Source organism: Oryctolagus cuniculus, chromosome 16 (genome assembly GCF_964237555.1).
Source record: "Oryctolagus cuniculus chromosome 16, mOryCun1.1, whole genome shotgun sequence".
Lineage (NCBI taxonomy): Eukaryota > Metazoa > Chordata > Mammalia > Lagomorpha > Leporidae > Oryctolagus > Oryctolagus cuniculus.
The window spans coordinates 16,389,588-16,409,994 of NC_091447.1; the positions used below are offsets into that span (position 1 = coordinate 16,389,588).

The 20,407-nt window shown below is 47.8% G+C and overlaps 1 protein-coding gene across 10 annotated transcripts in view; it reads left to right on the top strand.

The window, feature by feature from the left end:
• The first annotated feature begins 1,497 nt into the window (after positions 1–1,497).
• Positions 1,498–20,407, top strand: part of PALS2 (protein associated with LIN7 2, MAGUK p55 family member) — a 127,868-nt gene continuing 108,958 nt past the window's right edge. For 2 of the 10 annotated variants that reach the window (XM_051852829.2, XM_070059665.1), the window contains exons 1-2: positions 1,498–1,769; positions 2,975–3,096. The gene's annotated coding sequence lies outside the window, so the exon portion shown is untranslated. Of the gene's footprint in view, positions 1,770–2,151; positions 2,289–2,974; positions 3,097–20,407 lie in introns of those variants that run through there. The other 8 variants (XM_051852828.2, XM_070059664.1, XM_051852831.2 and 5 more) reach the window with 6 other exon arrangements.

Genomic DNA, 20,407 nt, shown 5'->3' on the forward strand with positions numbered 1-20,407 from the left:
GCAAATACACCAGGAAGGTAGGAGGAGCTGCAGCCGGGTGGGAGTCAGAAGGGAGAAGAGACCCAAGTTCACTGTCTGGGGTTTCTGGAAAGATCTATGCAAAACCTGAGAAACAAAACCTCAGCCTTCTGCTCTGCTTCCTCCTTGCCCGGGCCCGCTGGGCCTCCCTTCATCCAGCAGCCCCGAGCGAGGGTGCGTGCAAGCCACACGCACGGGCACAGTCAGGTTCCCTAAACGCTGCCAATTTCACTGGCACAGGTTTGCTGTTCCAGGAAAGCAGGTTCTCAATTAACACTCGGCCCAGTCCCCCTACGTGTGTCGGTTTGCAAAATTAATGATGCTGATGGAAAAGCAAATTAATCTCTGGTGCTTGGCTGACGCTAAAGACAGAAATCACTGTTTCGGGGGCACCGAGCCTTCTTCATACAGCTCAGCCGTCGTCTCTGCTCCCTGCCTTCCACGAGGAGAGGAGACCTCGCAAGCCAGCACTCCACCTGCAAGCGCTCACTCTGCAGACGCGGGTCACGCGCGCGGCGGGAGACGCCGGGCAAGGCCACGTGGAGACCACCTGGGCACTCCGTCAGGAGTGCAGTGCCACCTGCGCCTTCTGCGTTCATGGTTTGAAAAGTCTGCAGGAGCCCTTCCCCTTCCATGACATCTCAGCGGCTTTCCCCCGCCAAGGCCCCCGCGTCAGGCCTGGGGCTTCCCAGGCGTCTTCCAAGGGGACGGGAAGTTGTCCGCCCGCCGGGCCACGGTTTTCTGGGCTGCAGCCTCTGCCGCACCGCAGTGCTAGGTTCCTGTCAACCCTCGGGCGACTCCCGCACTCCTGTCAGAACGCGCCCTCCGCGGTTCCCCGACCGCGGCGCATCCTCCGCGGTCGCGCTCCAGGAACGCTAGGTCTCCGGGAGGGACCGAGCGGCCGCGCCCCGCAGCTCCACGCAGCCTGCGTGCGTCCGTGTCCGAGGGGCGCACCCCAACCCCCCTGGTTGGGCCTCTGAGAGAAACTGCACCAAGGGCAGCCAGCGCCGCGCCCTGCCAAGTACATATGGGGCGGCCGGGGGCGCCTCTGCCTCCAGCTCTGGGATTCCTTTGTGCCTCGAAGCTGGGCTCCGCGAACGTAAACGCTCCCCCAAGGCAAGGAGAGGCACCGCCTTTACGCCCCCGAGTAGCGGCCGGCAGCCGGTAAACGCTGAGGGACAGCCGCGGGCTCGCTCTGGAAGCCCCGGCGTGGACCGGAGCTGGTCCGCCCCCTCCTCGGCGCGGGCCTCCGTGCCGGGCCCCGCAGCGCCACGACCAGGCGGCCGGCTCAGGCGGCTCTGGCGCGCCGGGCGCTCGCGGGGTGGGGTGGGGGGGCTCCACCTGGCTGCCGCGCGGGGCCCAGGGGCGGGGCCCGGCTTCCCGGAGGCGGCGGCGCCCCCTCGCGCCCAAGCGCGCGCGTCCCGGCCTCCGGCGCACGCGCGGGGCCGGGAGGGAGCGCGCCCCGGCGGCGGCGGCGGCGGCGGCGGCGGCAGCGGCGGGAGGAGGAGGAGGAGGGGCAGCGCGGCTGAGTGGAGGCTGGCGGCGCGCGCGGTGGTGGTGGCGGCGGCGACCCGAGCCGGAGCAGCCGAGGGGAGCGAGGGAGGGGGCGGCGGCCGAGGGAGGCGGGGGCAGTGAGAGCCGCCGTTTCCCGTTCCCAACTACCAGCCCGAGTTTGTCCATGGGGCTGCTCGGCGGCGCCTGCGGCTGAGGGAGAGCAGCGGCGGAGGCGGAGGCGGCCGAGGTGCGAGCCGGTGAGTTGCCGGGGCCCCCACGCCGCTCGGGTAACGGTCTCGCCGTGCGCCGGGCCGGCCGGGGGGCCCCCTGTTGCTCCTCGCGCGCGCCACGCGGGGACCCTGGCCCGCCCCGCCCCTTGGCACCTGGGCGCCCGGGGGGCCCAGGGGCCCCGGGGACCAGAGGCAGGGCGCCGGGCAGGCGGAGGCGGCGCGGCGCGGCGGGGTAGGCAGCTCGCTGGTCCCAGCCGGGCCCGGTCCGCGCCAGAGGGGCGCGCTCGGCCGGGTCCCCGACTCCCGGGCTACGGGCGGGCCGGAGCGCGGCAACGTGTCCGGCCCATGCTGCTGGCCGCCGCGCCCTGCGCTCCCCCACGCGCTCCCCGGCGCGGCCCCGGCCCGGGGCTGGGGCTGCGGGCGCTGGTCCCCTGCCGGCGCAGGGCTCGGGTGCCCGCACCTCTGCGGCGCGGGCGGCCTTTAGAGCAGGAATGGAGGAGGGGAGCGGCTCCGAGGGGCGGCGTGGCCGAGCTGACACCTTCAGGGGTAAGCCCCGAGAGGGGGCGACTCCGCCGGCTTTTCTGGCTCGCTCCCCGGCACGGAATTCCCGAGGCGGGAGGCTTTTCGGCAACTCCGGCCGCTACTTCCCGAGGCACGGGACTCGAGTTGTTGGGCCAAGTGCTCGTGGGCCGAGCACACGCTGCTGCTCCGGGGGCGTGCACCGCGGAAATCCGCTCTCCGAGCCGGGCTGCACCGAGCTGGAACCGGAAAGGTGGCCGGGGCTTTTGGGGGGGAGTGGGGTGGGCTGGAGGGCCAGGAAGGAGCCGATGGAGGGGGTCTTGCCGTGTGGTGCCTGGACGTGGATCGGTGGGTGGGTGGTTGTTTTTTTTTTTTTTTTTTTTTTTTTTTTTTTTCGGAAGGACTTTGGAACACTTAATTGGGAGTTTCTGCTCAACCCTGCCAGCTACGGGAATTACAGCTGGAGATCACAGCCATTAAACTTCCGTCAGTTGGAGCGTGCATTTGTGTCGGTGGAGGTGGGTGGGAGGGTGGGCGAGGCGGGGAGGAGAATGGGAGACTGACGGGGAGGCTCAGAAAATTCTCCGCATTACTTGCAAGCAGCCGGTTAAGGTCAGGCTAACCAACCACGTTTCGCTCTTTTCCTACGCCTTGTGGGGATTGTTGGAATTTGACTTTATGCTTGGTGAATCGGTCTCCTTGTTGTAATATAGCCGAGAACATTTGGGATGCGTTCAGGCGCTCTCCAGTGAAGTGATTTTTGCAGCCATTTCTTCGCGTGGAATCTTGGAAGCGCTCGTTCGGAAACTTGCATCAGGGGAACACACCGCGAGAGGTAACTGTTACTAACGCAGAAAGAGTTTCAGCGCCTTAGGTGTCAGCCGCAGACCTGGGCGAACACGAGGTGGCTGTTAGGCGACAAGATGCCACCAGGCCTGGCTACCGTTACGCTTTCTGAGGCCTTATTAGTGGAAGCAGGCAACTTTGGGGAATTGTGTCATTTTGAGGTCATTGGTATCTTCAGTGTGTCATACACTTCAGTGCGCATTTAAGTCCATGTTGGCACAATGTGCTCCTTTTTAAGGCCCGTGTGTCTTTGATTCTAGACTAGGGTTACATAATGCACAAATGGTAACATTTGGAATTGCTCTATTTTGTCCGTAGAGATTGCACACTGTTGCGGGGAGGGGGGTGATGGTGTCTATTCGTGTGTCCTTTCCTTATGCCTCTGAGACCTTTTTCCACCCGGATGGCAACCTGAGTTATTTTGCAGTCCAGGTTAAAGCAACACTGGACAAATCAAGATGTTTAAGTCTAGTAGCTCTGCACAAGGCAGATTTTTTTTGGGGGGGGGGTTGATTTTGCTTTAGGCCAACTGTTGGATTTTTAAAAATGAATCTCATTTTTCTTAAACAACTGAGGGAGCATTTTGCTTTTTTCAAAGACTCATTTGAGTCTGAAATTGTTCCAAAAGACTACCCAGCCTGTTTTCTGCCTCTCTGCTTCTCCTCCTTTTAGCTTGGGATAACCGAGAAAATCGTAATTGTACCACTCTGCACGTGGTACCTTTTTAAAAATTTAAAATTTAAGTTGTGCTTTTGACCCTCTGTGTCCTTTGCCATTTAATAATAGATGGTCAGAAGAAAATGGCAGCTGTTTGAATTCAATGCCCTTTTGCATATTTGACATCCAAGCTTTAAGTAGGGGTATAATCAGCAAATTATTGCTGAGTTGCAAAAAAATTGTAGGGTTAGTGCTGGGCAAAGGCTATCTAGTTACAAAAATGCCAGGAAAATGAGTATTCAGAGAATCCAGAAAATCCATTTGTTCTTTTGACATAACTTGCTGCACTGTAAATTACTGGGTTCTAGGTGACTTTTGAAAAAGAGCATTTTGTCAGTTATACGTGAGCTATGAGACACTGATAATCTTCCTTCCCAGAGTTACTCACTTCGATCAATGACTAAAGCTGTGTCAGAGCTCCACTCCAGCTAAGTGTAGTCGACTTGCAAGGGACCGGCTGCTCTTTATCTCAGGAGAAGGAACACCTGCCCACTTGGGGATATTGTCAGTTACTTGTTGAGGATTATACCGAGGAAAGTCAGGCTGGTTTTGTTTCGGCTGTAGGTTCTTTCCTTCTGAAAGTAGTCTTCACGTTGATAAATACTGTGTCGCGAAGCAGAGAATCACAGGAGATCTCTACTGCTCTGGTGTTAGTACTGAATTAAAGATTTTAATTTGGTGTTGTGGGGACCAGTTTTTCTTAGAGTATTTTGGTCGGTCTCGCAGAAGCTGCAGTGATTCCTGCTTTGCCGTTATTTGTGTGACCACTGGGGGGAGACTTGACTTTTCAGCTTGACCACAAATCCATCCTCCCCTACACTGGCTGCTAATCATCCTGAGCAATTTGCCAAAGTGCTGAAACGTGTGCTAAGGACAATGCACCCGGCCGGCGCTGCAGCTCACTAGGCTAAGCCTCCCCTGCAACGCCGGCACCCCAGGTTCTAGTCCCGGTCGGGGCACCGGATTCTGTCCCGGTTGCCCCTCTTCCAGTCCAGCTCTCTGCTGTGGCCTGGGAAGGCAGTGGAGGATAGCCCAAGTGCTTGGGCCCTGCACCTGCGTGGGAGACCAGGAGGAAGCACCTGGCTCCTGGCTTCCGATTGGCCCAGCCCGCTGGCTGTAGCGGCCATTTTGGGGATGACCCAACAGAAGGAAGACCTTTCTCTCTCTCTCTCTCTCTCTCTCACTCACTCTCACTCTCACTCTGCCTATCCAAAAAAAAAAAAAAAAAAAAATGCGCAATGCACTCAGAATCAAGTCTTGATCAAGATGTTGAGTGACTTTTTCTTTACCTCACAAAGTACCTCTCTTTGTAAACTGTTATTAACAGTCTGCTTTCTGGTCCCCAGTTATGTGGACAGGAGATGAGCTCCGTGAATACGTTGTAGCTTTCAAATATCTGACTTGCCTGACATTAATCCTAGAAACAGCGCAGGCTTTATGGCTGGCTTAGTGTACACAGATAGTAGCTGTCTGTAAGGGTCTGGAGCATCCTCCACTCTTCCCTGAGGGATACTATATGCAAACCTTTAAGCAGATTGGGCTCCTCTTTTCCAAAGCTTTCAGGGAGATGTTGAAGCATCCCCTGTAGCTAGTTTTCATGTTCAGTTCACTGGGGAGAGGAAGTTCTTCCTTTCTCCTCGTAATTGAGGTAAAGTGGAAGCTCACACTTGTTAAGATGCAGTTATTCTTACTAGGTACAATGAAGTCAGAAGTCTGGTTCCTTGTGGTTTTTTTTAAGTCATCTTTTAAGATTTCGCTTTTGTCCTAAAGAGTTTGGGGTGGGGGGTTAAATGTACCAAAAGAGATACTTTCTGCTTAGGAAAATGCTCATTCTTGTCCAACTTCAGGGTTGTGTTCAACACCTGGGGATGGTCTTTTCCAAAGGCCTGTGTATTAGGGTTGTTACTGATTTAAGGTGAAATGAGAATGAAAGGTCATACAATGAATTTTTCATCAAACTCAGTTATTTTCAAATCCTTTCTACTGCCTACCAGCCCCTGTGCACAACCTGATGGCAGCTCGCGTCACCCACTTGCTTCTTTCGCTCTGAGATCCGTCATCCTTTGGCAGTCTTTACCACCCCCTTTTTACTGTATTCCATCTACACTGCCAGTCGTCCTGTTCCTCATGAATCCCATTTCTTTGTCCTGCCTTCAGGCTGTCGCCTTCTCTGTCCACTCTGTGGAACTCTGTCCCCACATCCCTCTGTGGCTCACTTTTCGGTTCAAATACCACTTTTATGGACAAGCATTGCTGTCTAACCGCCCTTCCAGATGATACCTTCATCCCCCACTCTGTCCTGCTGCTCTTTTTGTTTAAATTTTCTGCAAACCTTTTTCATTCTCTGGATTTCTGTGTTTTGTAATCGGCATACTCTGATTAGAATGCCCCATTCTACTTACCTCTTTTGTTCAACACTCTGTTTCCTGGCACATAGCTGTCATTAAATAAGCAATCCTTCTTAAAGGTCTGTGGTTACGTCCTTCCTAAGATGATGTTGTTAAAACACACCTTTAGAAAATAAGAGGAGTGGGTAGTTAGGAAGAGCCTGCTGTAACCGTATGAATAAGAGGTGGAATTTATTGTTACGATGCATCGGAATCCGAGGGTAAGGACTTGAGAACTGCAGTGGCAGCAGGACACACTCACTCCCTCTCTCATCTCATTCCTCACCGTGCATTTGCCTCATTCCTTCTCTGGCTGCAGAGGACTCCTCCCCCCTGCACCCCCCCACCCCGGTTGCTCTAATGGAAAAAAATGGCTGCTAGCAGCCTCTGCATTTTTGTGTTTCCACCCTAGATGACTAGAGATAGATTCATTAAAGTTTCTGTTTTTCCCTGTTGAACAAACTTTGTTAGAGCTTGCTGTCACCATGTGTACTGCAATTGGGCAGACAATCCAAGTGGGTGTTCCTGTGATAATGTTCATATTGGGTCACCCCCCCCCCCCATTTGATCTTCAAATCTGAAGATCCGAAAAGCACTGCCTTCGATATACAAAGGAAATGACCTTTCTTTCAAGGGAGAAATGTACAGTTTGGTTAAGAAAGATAAAATATATTCATGGAGGAAAGAAATAATATATTGAGTTGATAGTGGAGGAACTGGTGAAAATACTATTGGTATTGCACACAGAAGACTAATTGCCTGAGTATATAAAGCGTACCTGCAAAACAATAAGAAAAAGGCTAACCATCAAGTGGGCAAAGATCATGAACAGATAATTCTCAGAAAAAGGAAATCCGAATGGTTCCTACATATAATATAAAATATAAGTTGAAACTGAGGTATTATTTACATCTATTAGATGGTGGGTCAAAAAGTTTGATAATACTTTTAAAGAGAATTGCAATTAACAGGCATGTATGTTGCTGATGGAAATATAAATAGAATTTTTAAAAAATTTATTTATTTGATGGCCGGCGCCGCGGCTCACTAGGCTAATCCTCCGCCTTGCGGCGCCGGCACACCGGGTTCCAGTCCCGGTCGGGGCGCTGGATTCTGTCCCGGTTGCCCCTCTTCCAGGCCAGCTCTCTGCTGTGGCCCGGGAGTGCAGTGGAGGATGGCCCAAGTACTTGGGCCCTGCACCCGCATGGGAGACCAGGAGAAGCACCTGGCTCCTGCCTCGGATCAGCGCAGCGCTCCAGCCACGTCGGCCATTGGAGGGTGAACCAACAGCAAAGGAAGGCCTTTCTATCTCTCTCACTGTCCACTCTGCCTGTCAAAAAAAAAAAAAATTTATTTATTTGAAAGGCAGCAGAGAGGGGGAGAGAGAGGTCTTCCATCAGATGGTTCACTCCCCAAATGGCTACAATGGCTGGAGCTGAGCCGATCCAAAGCCAGGAGCCAGGAGCATCTTCTTTCACGTCTTCCCATGCAGGTGCAGGGGCCCAAACACTTGGGCCATCTTCCACTGCTTTCCCAGGCCACTGCAGAGACCTGGGTTGTAAGTGAAGCAGCTGGGACTCAAACCTGTGTCCATATGGGATGCCAGCACTGCAGGCAGTGGCTTTACCCACTAGGCCACAACACCAGCCCCAATCAATAGAATTTTATGTTGAAATTTTTGAAGAGGATTAAGAAATGGAAATAGAAAATAAATAAAACAAGCATAAATTGATGCAGATGTTTGTAGGAGAGTTAAGAGTTAATATACAACTTAGATGAACACCAGCTTGTATTGTTTTGTTTCTGGCTTTAGTTTCAAAAACAACACGGCCAGCAGGCCTCTCCCTTCCCTCCTGTTGAGGGAGCTGCCTTCCCAGAAACCCTTTTCCTTTCCCTGGTCCTGGTGAAGTTGTTGAATCCCTGGGACTTCTATATACTTTGTATCTTTCCCAGAGCCTAGCACTTTGTTAGCTGCTTAGTATCACCTAGTGAAGATTGAACTGATGGAGTTTAGCTTATTACCTTTTTATGGACCCAGTCCATAATTCTTTGCTTTTGGAAGAAATCTTTATTGAAAGGTGATTTAGAATTTCACTTAGTCTATTTATAAACATGCTTAAAATATTTATTAGGGTAAATGAGCAATATTTTTTCTCATTTTTTTCTCAGATTTTCTAAATTTGGTTTATTATATGTGAATGGGATTTTTTTCCATGTTCCTTTGTTCAGAAGGATAGTGTTTGATCTTACTTGGGTGGGATAAATGTTAGAGGTGGAATGAGCAGCTGCAGGTGTGTGGAACCTTTTTAGAGAAGTTTGAGAAAATGTGAAGATAATGGCTGAGCAGACTGAAGGTGGGGCATGTGCTTAGGAGGGGGAAATGAAGAGTGAGACATCAGGTTGGGGAAATTCTATGGTGGCTTCATCCTGGGAGGCGTTTCAACTCCTGAAAAGGTTAAGCCGACAGAGTTAAATGCATTCTTTGCCGTTTTGTTGTGGGGTCCTTTTACTATGAACTGAGAGGTACAGGAGATCCTTATGGGTGTTGAGTCCTCTGGGGTTATCCTACCCTAATAGGGGATTCCTTAGGTGTAGTATGGGGCAGCAGTACCTTTCTGTAGTTAAAGTGTAAAATAACGCAGCCTGTGGAGCAGCCTGTTTGACCACCAGTCATTCACCGTGGCCTGTGTAATCCTGCGTGCTTAGGTAATTGACCCCAGAACTGAGGCTGTTTTGCCGAGTCTTTACTTCATGCGGGTCTGCAGCTCTACAGACATCTCATTGATGCCCATTGCTTAGCTCACTCGCATTCTCCCCCCTCCTTTGCCTGCCTGCTGCTTCCCTCCTTATGAATATTGAGGTTTGCTTCTCTGAAGAAACTGTCATTGGCTGGCCACCTCCACAATTTATCTTTTCAGTACAGCACAAATTATAACACAGCACTTATGTAAGTGGCAAGTGCACTTATCATCTGAGTAGATGATTTATGTCTTTTTGTTCAAATGAGCCTTGAACATATATGCCTGGTTCTGCTTGAACGCCCGTGTTTTTCCTTTGTGCTTACTCCATTTTGGGAGCTATACTAAATGCTCTGTCTACATATTGTCTTATTTGCTCATATTAGTTTTAAAATCCAAGTAAATTCCTGATGTGATTATCAGTTTCCTGTGGCTGCTGTAACAAACAGGTAGACTTGGGGGCCTACGAGTAAAAATAGAGACTTATTCACTCATAGGTCTGGAGGACAGGCATTTCAGACCAGGTGCAACAAAGCCAAGGGCCAGCAGGGTCTGCCTTCCTCTGCAGGATTTAGAGGAGGATCCTTTGGTTGCATCGTGCAGTTTCTGTTGGCTGCTGGCATTCCTTGGCTTGTGGCAGCCCCTCTCCAGTCTTCAAAGACCGCATTTTAACTCTTCGTCAGCCCAGTTCCCCCGGCCCCACATGAGATCTCCTGCTGAGAGCCCCCAGCACAAGATTGTTAACTTAATCACATCTGCCAGACCCTTTTCCCAGATAAGGTAACACTGACAGGGTCCAGGGATTCAGATTTTTGGGGGGAGGACTGTTACTTAGCCCACCACAATGATACTCAAGTGGGTTTAGAAAAGGGTGGGAGGGACTAGCGAAAGTGCCCTCCAGCCACCCACCCACCCACCCACCCAATCCTCGTCCCTCTGTAAGTCAGTGTTTCTCAACCAAGGGTGATTTTGCCAGTCCTCTCTCCCTAGGGACATTTGGCTGTCACTGCTGGGAGGGGGCTGCTACTAGTATCTGTGGGGTAGAGGCCAGGAGTTCTGCAAATAATGCACAGACCCATCGCACACCACAAAGGAATCACCCATCCCACGTGTCAGTGGTGCAGAGCTCGATGAACGCTGACCTGACTTGAAAAGGACTGGTAGTTGTTTTTGACTGACTGAAGGTTGATTTAATACTGATGGAGTTTGTGGATTCAAAGGCTTCCATAGCCTAGGCAGTTCATGTCAGGAGCCTCAGGTGATCACTGACGTCATACATAAGAATGTTAATTGTTAAATTAGCAAGAGTCACTGTGCACTAGCTCCCCATGCAGGACCTCTGTCCTCAAAGAGTTGTATTATAACTATGTCTAAGTGTTCCCAAAGATTTATCATTCTTGGGTGCTTCCTTAAAGTTAATTAAGTTTCTAAAAAAAAGTGAAATTAAATTCAAGGTGCAATGACTTTCAACAACACTTGTCTTGACTGTTGAGAAACAGTTTTTTTTTACCTTGCAAATTGTTGAAATCCACTTAGTATAGGGTTGGTCTTCTGTGTATAAAGTTAATAGAAAATGGATCTTAGTGGAGAATGGGACTGGGAATGGGAGAAGAAAGAGGTGGAGGATAGGGAGAGTGGGTGGGAGGGGAGGTATGGTGGAAAGAATCATTATATTCCTAAAGTTGTACTTACAAAATGCATCAAGTCTGTATTCCTTAAATAAAAGCTTTCTTTGAGGGGGGAAAATAAATTTAAAATTTGATTTAAGTGAAGAGTCACAAGAAATGATTCACATGTATCTTAAATAAGATTATTACTCAAAACCTAACTATATGCTCATGTGGTGGTCTGTTCTTTGGGTAGGTACCTTTCCCTAGGAGCTCTGGGTCATTGTTTATATATAAACTGGTTATGCTGTCACCCATTACCAGCTAGGGATTGAGAACTTACAAAGTTTGTGAAGCAATCCCAGTGTGACACGTGTATTTCTAGTGTTTGACGACTCATTTGTTTATACTTGTTTTGCTCACTGTTAATTTTACAGCAGTTTAGCTTTCTGTTTTGTCACTTGCTTTTCTTGGGTTTTTCCAAAGCATTCAACTTGGTTTTCATACAAAGAACACTATAACTCCCACAGTCTTGTATCAAGTAATATATGATATATATGAAGGCACAGAAATTCTATTTTATACAAAAAAATAGCACTCCAAGGAATTGAAAGTGCTACTTCCAGTTGTAGCTCATTTTTATAGCTTCTGACTTGGTGATATGGTGACAGCTAATATCATAGTTGTTTATAAATTCCTGGATGTTTCAGAAATTTTCATTTTAGGTGCTATCATTCTAGAGTTTTTCAATTATCTATAAAATATTACTATAAATACTGTATTAATATTACTAGCTTAATGCTTGAGTTGCTTTTCTGCTAACAGAAACATTGATTTTTCATTAACTGTAATAAATATTACTTAAAATCTTGTTTATAAGCAAAATACTATCCTCAATGTGTCTTTTTTTTTCTTAAGATTTATTTTTTTATTTGAAAGTCAGAGAAAGATAGATTATCCATGTTCTGTTTCACTCCCCCAAAGGGCTGTAATGGCCAGGGTTGGGCCAGGCCAAAGCCAGGAGCTTCTACCATGTGTCAGGGGCCCACACATTTGGGCCATCTACCACTGCTTTTCCCAGGCCGTTCAGGGAGCTTGATTGGAAGTGAGCAGCCAAGACATGCGAACTGCTGCCCCTATGGGATGCCGGCATCATAGGCGGCAGCCTTACCATCTACGCCACAACACTGGCCCCTCCTCGCTGCTTCTTGAATAGTTAAATCATAGAACCGTTGAAATTAGGAACCATACTTAATTCCTTTCTCTTGGCATGGCAGAGGAGTTGAAGACATGGTTGGAACCCCAGTTTTTCTAGCTTGTACGGTGTTGAGGACATGCACCTCCGTTAGTACAGTTTCCTGGTGAGGTGTTTGGAGTTCCTGCTGAGCTCAGTGTAACTCATCTCTAGGGCGGGGATTCTGATACCCACTTGTATAGGGCTAGTGTAAGATTTCACTCGGCTAATACAGAAGAATGGTAGCACAGAGTCTGGGGCATGGGCGTGTTCAGTAAATGTCAGTGTCTTTCCTTCTCTTACTCCTTGGACAATGTTCTAAGTACAGAGGATAAGATGAATTGAGTAAATGCTTTCAGTTGGCTTTTCCTGGTCCATAGTTTTTGTTTTCCTAGACTATGAGAGTTAAAAATCTCATTTTGTGAATATTTTTAAGGAGTTTTGCTTTTAAAGTTCTCTAATAAGTTATGCACTGCTGAGTAAAGTTATGTTTTACATGACATTTCCAACTCTAAAGATTTTATAAAATTGACACATCCTGATTTTTTTCCTCATGCCTTCCACCTAAAGGTCTGCAGAAACTGAGTCACATTTGATAGCATAGCATCTTGTTTTGAATAAAGACATACTTTTAAAATCACCATAATGATTTATTGTGGGGAGCAATCCGGACTAGACTGAGTTACTGGAATTAAGACTTATTCTATGCATCTGCTCTCCCACAATATGGTGCTGGGAGAGAAGTAAACAGCTTCCGCACAGCTGCCTCCAGTTCAACCAATAAACTGTAGGACTTGCTCCTGATTGGAGAGCAGCGTACTCGGCGTGTGGGCAGCCGAGTTAGGATTGGCGGAGGAGGACTATAAAGGAGGAGAGAGACGGCATGCACCAGGAACATCTAAGGGGAACATCTAGCTGAAGGAACACCTGTGCAGCCCCCGAGAAAGCCGGCCGGCGGTGTGCCGCTCCCCTGCGGAAGTGGGGAATGTGGCCAGGGGGAACTGCCCTTCCACGGAGGTGGAAGGGATAGTAGCCAACCCGGGAAGAACCAGCAGCAAACCCGGGGAGGGCCGAGCAGACGAAAGAACAGCGCAGGGTCCTGTGTCGTTCCTCCACGAAGAGGGGGAGCGACATAATGGTGCCGTGACTCGGATATGAAGCCTAGGCAGGGCTTAGTGTCGTTCCTCCACGAAGAGGGGGAGCGACAATTTATTATCCCACAATAGGATATCCATAGTATTTGAATGAATGTGACTGTCTTCAAATACATTTGTCTTCCTTTGTATTTTACTAGAATATTTATGCCCATATACATAAAGGAAGTGTTGTTGAGTGGGCTTTTGGTCCTAACAGTTAAGATGCCTGTGTCCTATGTCGGAGAACTGTGTTGAATTCCTGCCTGTGACCCCTAACTCAAACGTCCTGCCAGTGTAGACCCTGTAAGGCAGTGATGATGACTCAAGTAGCTGGGTTCCTGCCACCCATGTGGGAGAAATGGATTGAGTTCCTAGCTTTGGCCCAGCCCTGTCCTGGCTGTTGTGGACAACTGGGGAATGAAATAAGAGATGGGAGATTCTGTATGCCTCTCAAATAAAAGTTTTTAAAATTTATATGGAAACTTTAACTTTTGTTACATAATTATTTGCCTTTTTAATCTTTTTAATATCTTTTTAGCTGGGCCTTTAAAACTTTAACTGGGTAAAGAAATTTAATTCATTGAGGTTATCACATATTTCAGAAGTGAAATGGTTATATTTTTATACAAATTAATTCAAATGTTCTTCATTTTTTAAAGCTAGAAATCTTTTGGAAGGGGAAAACATATTTTGGAACCACATCTTTAAGAAGGTTGGAATTTTTTTTTAAAGATGCATTTATTCATTTGAGAAGCAGAGTTAGAGAGAGGTCTTCCATCTGTTGATTTACTCCCCAAATGGCCGCAATGGCCAGGGCTGATCCGAAGTGAGGAGCTTCTTTTGGTCTCCCATGTGGGTGCAGGGGCCCAAGCATTTGGGCCATCTTGCACTGCTTTCCCAGGCCATAGCAGAGAGCTGGATTGGAAAAGAGCAGCCAAGACATGAACTGACACCCATGTGGGATGCTGGCCCCACAGCTGGAGGCTTAGCCTACCACACCACAGTGCCAGTCCCCAGTTGGAATATCTTATGAGACCAGGTAGTCACAGTATGCCCTCATTGAAGCACCAAGTTCTTGGAAAACCTCAGGCAGAGAAATTTTCCATGAAGCAGTTTAAGACCTCATGGTGTAAACAGGGAGACAGATTATGAATGAACTCATAAAAATCCTTCATACTGTTAACTCACACCCAATTAAAACATTAAATAGAATATCTCAAATGTTATCAGTGCTTTGTACTGTTCAGTTTGCCAAAGCCAGAGAGTACACAGTGAGTTTCCATTCACAACTACTTCTTGAAAGAAACTTTACAAGATTTTCAATGTGGACCTTAGTCCTCAGAGGCGTTTCCAAAGGTGTCTCATTCAGAGCCTTTCTTATTTTCACTCAGTTATGGACTTCAGCTTCTGGTTCCAGCTGCTGTCCCAGCATAACTTGGATGTTTCAGATAAAACAGAAGCTTTTAGTAACCTTTATTGAACTCGCCTCGCTGGCTGTGTCCACACAGATATTTATAGTTTGTTTCTACTCATGATAATTTCACGCCAGTACTCATGAGGACATGGCAATGGAACACTTGGCTCTGTCAGTCCTTGTCACTCCCACCTCCATTCTCTCCTTCCTAACAGCCTCTGCAGTTCTAGATGGAAGCTGTAAATTTATTTCATCTCTCCTAAGAGTTTGTACTTTTACTCTGCCATCTCTCTATTTCCTTCTCTTTTATTATCCAAACCTAGAACTCCCTCCTTCCGAAAATAGCTTCAAAAAGAGCAACTTAGGATTTCTTACTCAGTGGAAATGTTCCGTGTCAGTCAATCTGTGTATGTAAGTGCAAACTGGGATCTCGCATAATAAAGGGATTACTTTATGTAATTTACCTTAGGAAAAACCCTGTCTTTGTATCTCCCTTCCACTCCACCCCCCCCAGCTAAGCATCGTCCCAGGAACATAGATTATGCTTAATGTATATTTTTGTTATTTAAAAATGTACATAGTTTATCATATACAGAAGACTAAGTTGTGAAAAATTAAAAACAATTCTCGGGCCGGCGCCGCGGCTCACTAGGCTAATCCTCCGCCTAGCGGCGCCGGCACACCGGGTTCTAGTCCCGGTCGGGGCGCCGGATTCTGTCCCGGTTGCCCCTCTTCAGGCCAGCCCTCTGCTGTGGCCAGGGAGTGCAGTGGAGGATGGCCCAGGTGCTTGGGCCCTGCACCCCATGGGAGACCAGGAAAAGCACCTGGCTCCTGGCTCCTGCCATCGGATCAGTGCGGTGCGCCGGCCGCAGCGCGCCGGCCGCGGCGGCCATTGGAGGGTGAACCAACGGCAAAGGAAGACCTTTCTCTCTCTGTCTCTCTCACTATCCACTCTGCCTGTAAAAAAAAAAAAAAAAAAAAAAAAAATTCTCACCCATGGGGAAACTTGCTACTCATTTGTATGAATTAGTTTTAAGATGAATTCAGACACCTATTTTAATTTTTTTTTTTTTTTGACAGGCAGAGTGGACAGTGAGAGAGAGAGACAGAGAGAAAGGTCTTCCTTTGCCGTTGGTTCACCCTCCAATGGCCGCCACGGCTGGCGCGCTGCGGCTGGCGCACCGCGCTGATCCGATGGCAGGAGCCAGGAGCCAGGTGCTTTTCCTGGTCTTCCATGGGGTGCAGGGCCCAAGCACCTGGGCCATCCTCCACTGCACTCCCTGGCCACAGCAGAGAGCTGGCCTGGAAGAGGGGCAACCGGGACAGAATCCAGCGCCCCGACCGGGACTAGAACCCGGTGTGCCGGCGCCGCTAGGCGGAGGATTAGCCTAGTGAGCCGCGGCGCCAGCCACCTATTTTAATTTTAAAGCTTTGATTCTTCAATAGCAAGAGGTCGACCATGAATTGGTTAGATTTAACAGCCAAGGTAAAACAGAGGTTTTTATTTTTATTTTTTAAAGTTTTATTTATTTGAAAGGCAGAGCAGCAGAGAAGGAAAGAGGGAGGGAGGGAGAGAGACAGAGATTGATTGATCTTCCGTATGCTGATTTACTCCCCAGATGCCCACAACAGGCAGGGCTGGACCAGGCTGAAGCCAAGAGCTGGGAATTTGATCCTGGTTGCCCACATGGGTGGCAGGAGGTCAAGTACTTTGGGCATCTTCTGCTCCCTCCCAGGTACAGTAGCAGCATTGGATTGGATTGGAAGCAGAGACAGGTGTCTGTCCTAGGCACTCAGATAAGGAATGCTGGCTTCCAAAGCAGTGGTTTCACTTACTGTATCACAATGCACAGCCCCAAAACTGTGTTTTCAGATGGGATGTGAGCATGAGTGGAGACGATTAGGTGGAAATGAGATGTGTAGTTGTGCATTTGGGAACTGTAAAGATCAATGGGACGGGCTGGCACTGTGGCACAGTAGGTTAATCCTCCGCCTGTGGCACCAGCATCCCATATGGGTGCCGGTTCATGTCCTGGCTGCTCCTTTTCTGACCCATCTCTACTGTGGCTGGGAAAGCAGTGCAAGTGGTTGGGCCCTTGCACTGGTGCGGGAGACATGGGGCTGGGGGGATCTTGACTTCTGGCTCCTGGCTTCGGATCGGCCCAGCTCTGGCCGTAGTGGCCCTCTGGGGAGTGAACCAGTGGATGGAAGATCTTTCTCTCTGTCTCTCCCTTTCACTGTCTATGACACTGCCTCCCAAATCTTAAAAAAAAAAAAAAAAAAAAAAGGTGATTAGAACAGAAAGTTTATATTAAGGAATAAAAGTGAACTGGGTTAAATAGGTGTAAGCTAGATTTTAAGAAGACAAAGTTTTTTTTTCTTTAAAGATTTATTTGTTTGAAAGAGTTACACAGAGAAAGAGAGGCAGAGGTCTTCCATCTGCTGGTTCACTCCCTAATTGACTGCAACGGCCGGAGCTGCACCAGTTTGAAGCCAAGAGCTAATTCCAGGTCTCCCATGTGGGTGCAGGGGCCCAAGAACTTGGGCCATCTTCTGCTTTCCCAGGCCACAGCAGAGAGCTGGATTTGAAGTGAAACAGCAAGACTGGGACTGGCACCCATATGGGATGCTGGCACAGCAGGCAATGGCTTTACCCACTATGCCACAGCACCAACCCCAACAAAAGTTTTTTTTAATGCAGCATTGGTCATTAACGTGTTCTTTGAAGGTGGTCTGTGTGACAGCCTCATGTTGAGTGGATTGCGCTGAAGAAGCAAAAGGCAGGAAGAGGCTTGCAGTGACATTTAAAGATGAATTAAAGAAATGGGTTGTAGAAAGGATGAAGAATGAGAGAGAAGTGTGACAACTTTGAGTTCACCATTCACCCGGGCAGATCAGATGGCTTAGATGTACTTTGAATCGTAGGCCAGGATGGTCCCTGGATTTTCAGGGTTTGAAAATCTTCCCCATAATGCTAAGATTTTCTTCAAGATAAGCCCTGGTCCTGTTTTAAAGGATCTCTTAGGTTATTTTTGTTTTAAATAGGTTATATTCTCTAGATTTTCATAGGTTGTTCTCAACTGTATTTGACCCTTTTATAATTAATGGATGGAAAAGTTCTTCGGAGACCACCAGTTAATTAGTCAAGTTTCATTTATCCCTGCATGATCTACATATTGTTAACTTTCAATGGAAGGACACTAATGGTGATAATGATGGATTAGCTATGTGCTCTCATTTGGGGGAAGAGAATGGGCAGAGGAACTGTAAAATTTTTTTTAAAGGAGAAAATTGGAAAATCAAGGGACTAAAAGCAGTAAAGTAAGAAATATAATATTAAACTAGGAGTACAAAATTTTAGAAGTTGTTCAAATATCTGACGTATATGCATTATAGAGTTAGGTATGGTGGAGAAATGCAAGATGTGGCTTCATTATTATCAGAAGGCTTTACTTTGGACATGGGTCTTCCTCTCTGTATTTTTAGAAATTTTTGTAAAAGAACAGTGCAGCAAATAAATCTCGTAACCATGACCATAATGTCTCTGTAGAAAGCCAGCTTGAGAGCAAAGAAAGTGGAATGAATCTAATGCAAGAAACATAGAACTGTATTAGCTCGATGCATCCATTTGCCTTATTTGAAATATGCCAGTCATTCTCTAGGAAGGTGGTGTTTTAGATCCCACCGGCCGGAACCTTGGTGATATCTGAAGACATTTCTGGTGTCACACCTGGGGATGAGGTTGCTGCTGACATCTAGTGGGCAGAGGCATTCATAGGACAGTTATCTGGCCCAAATGTCAGCACTGCCATGATTGAAAACCTCTGGAATATGGAGTAGGTAAGTTTTTCCCTGGGCGTTTTTGGAGACCTAGGTCAGTTTCTTGCTATCTTTTTCCTAGGCTTGATCAGGTACTGTTCTTCCAACAGTGCACAATACAATTGATGCTTACTGTTTCCTGTATTGTGTTCTTATCCTAAGGTGGTGATGGGGACACTTTCTTTTACCAGAGGCCATCTGGACATCTATAACATTATTTGCAAGTGTGTACAAAGTTATCCACTTAAAAATTAGCCTGTTGCAGATTTATTGAATTTTGACTCTTACCTGCAGTTATTTTGGCAGGGCCAGACCAAATGATTTCCCCTACCTTACTTGGCCTGCAGGCCCGTTGCCCCATCCCCCAACCGCTCCCTCCACCCCCATCCTAAGGGTAACCTAGATACTTTGTTAGGCAAATATTTCTAAATTTTTACACATTTTTCCTTGGGGTGGCATTTTTCTGGTAAGTTAATTTATCTTGTATTTACTTTCACTAATTCAGTTCTTGAGGGGTCACTCTATATTCAGATTCTTAGGGCCTCTTGTGGTGGCTTCTTTAAGGATGGTATTCTCTTTAGCAGCCCTGTTTTTCCTGTGCTTTAGATGCTGCATGTCCCAGGTCAAAGTTGAGCTAGGTCTTGAGTCCAGGGTGTTTGTTTTTTTTTCTTAACAGCATTGATATCTGTGGTAATTTTTGGATAGGTTAAAAGTTTAGGCAGCAAGATACTTAAAGGAAAAGCTATCTAGGAGTTATTTCTGTTAGAATAATATTATTCCTTCGTACAAATAAAGGTTGCCCTACACATAACAGCTATATTTAGGAAGGTTTTGTGATGGATTTATAGTGGTAAATGGAAAACAGTGAAATACTAGGATGAAACAAGATGTGCAAGAATTTTTGTTCAGCTTTATCGATTTTGTTAAACACAGAAAAATAATTCATTGTGATAAAACAGTTGAAGGAATAAATCCTTAGTGGAGAAAGGAATGATTTTTTAAAAAAAGATTATTTATTTGAAAGGCAGAGTTATAGAGACAGGGAGTGAGAGAAATCGATCCTCCATCCACTGTTTCACTCCCCAAATGGCCACAACAGCAGGAGTCAGGCCAATCTGAAACCAAGAACCAGGAGCTTCTTCCAGATCTCCCATATGGGTGCATGGCCCCAAGGGCTTGGGCCATCTTCTGCTTTCTCAGGCCATAGCAGAGAGCTGGGTCGGAAGATGAGCAGCCAGGACTTGAACTGGCGCCCATATGGGATGCCTTCACTGCAAGGCGGCAGCTTTACCCACTATACCACAGCGCCGTTTAGTTTTGTTTAGTAAATCAGGTTTAGTTGTGTTGGTATATCGTTCCTCCAAGGTTTGGGACCAATGGTGTCTTGCTCTGCTTTGCTGGATTGTCCTGAATGTGACATGACATTTAATATCCCTGTTCCCTACCAGAGTCACTGGCACAATCAGAGATGCCCTCACACTTTTCCCAATGTTCACCGGGGAGAGGGGTGATGCTGCCATTTTTTAAAAAAATGCACCGTATATCTTAGGAAACATGTCTTTGTAATCAGCATCACACAGTGGCTGTTGCTCTGCCATGAAGAAAGAATACTTGAGCACACACGCTCCTCTCAGGGGAGGCCCAGAGAGTGCTGGGGAAGAACCGTGTTTGCCTCTGCAGTCTTAGATTATGGATTATTCAGTTGTACCTGCTTTCCAGTATAATAGTGTTGCTTTCTTTGGTTTTCACTTCTCTTGCTTGAGTATTTTGTGAATTTCACATTGGGGGCTCTTGCTTGGCTGGGTTTTATTTGAGTGGATTTGATGCAGCTGGTTCGAGGGTGTCTTCCTCAGAGAGTTACTGAGGCTTTTCTTTGGTGCCTGTCAGAGCTTCCAACACGGGACACTTGTGATGTCTCTGAACCTGGTAGGTGTATTTGAACCCTGAATCCTAGAGATCCTCAGCCAATACCCACTCCCAGCCCTCAGTGTGGAGAAAGGACTGAATGGGGCTGATTTCCTTGTTTTCTTCCTCAACTGGCTAGCACATTTTCAGTAAAACTAGGCTTTCACAAGGTGAGTGTCAGTCCTTTGAGGTCCCTGCTCAGTGTGGAGAGCCTTGGTTGCGTTCTCCATCTTCCACAGGCAGGGCCTACACTGGTGCTGAAATGAGCAAGCGCCCCAGGGCGGCGATGACTTCACCACCTGCTCCAGGGTCCCCCACATTCAGCTTTGCCCGTGGGAATTTC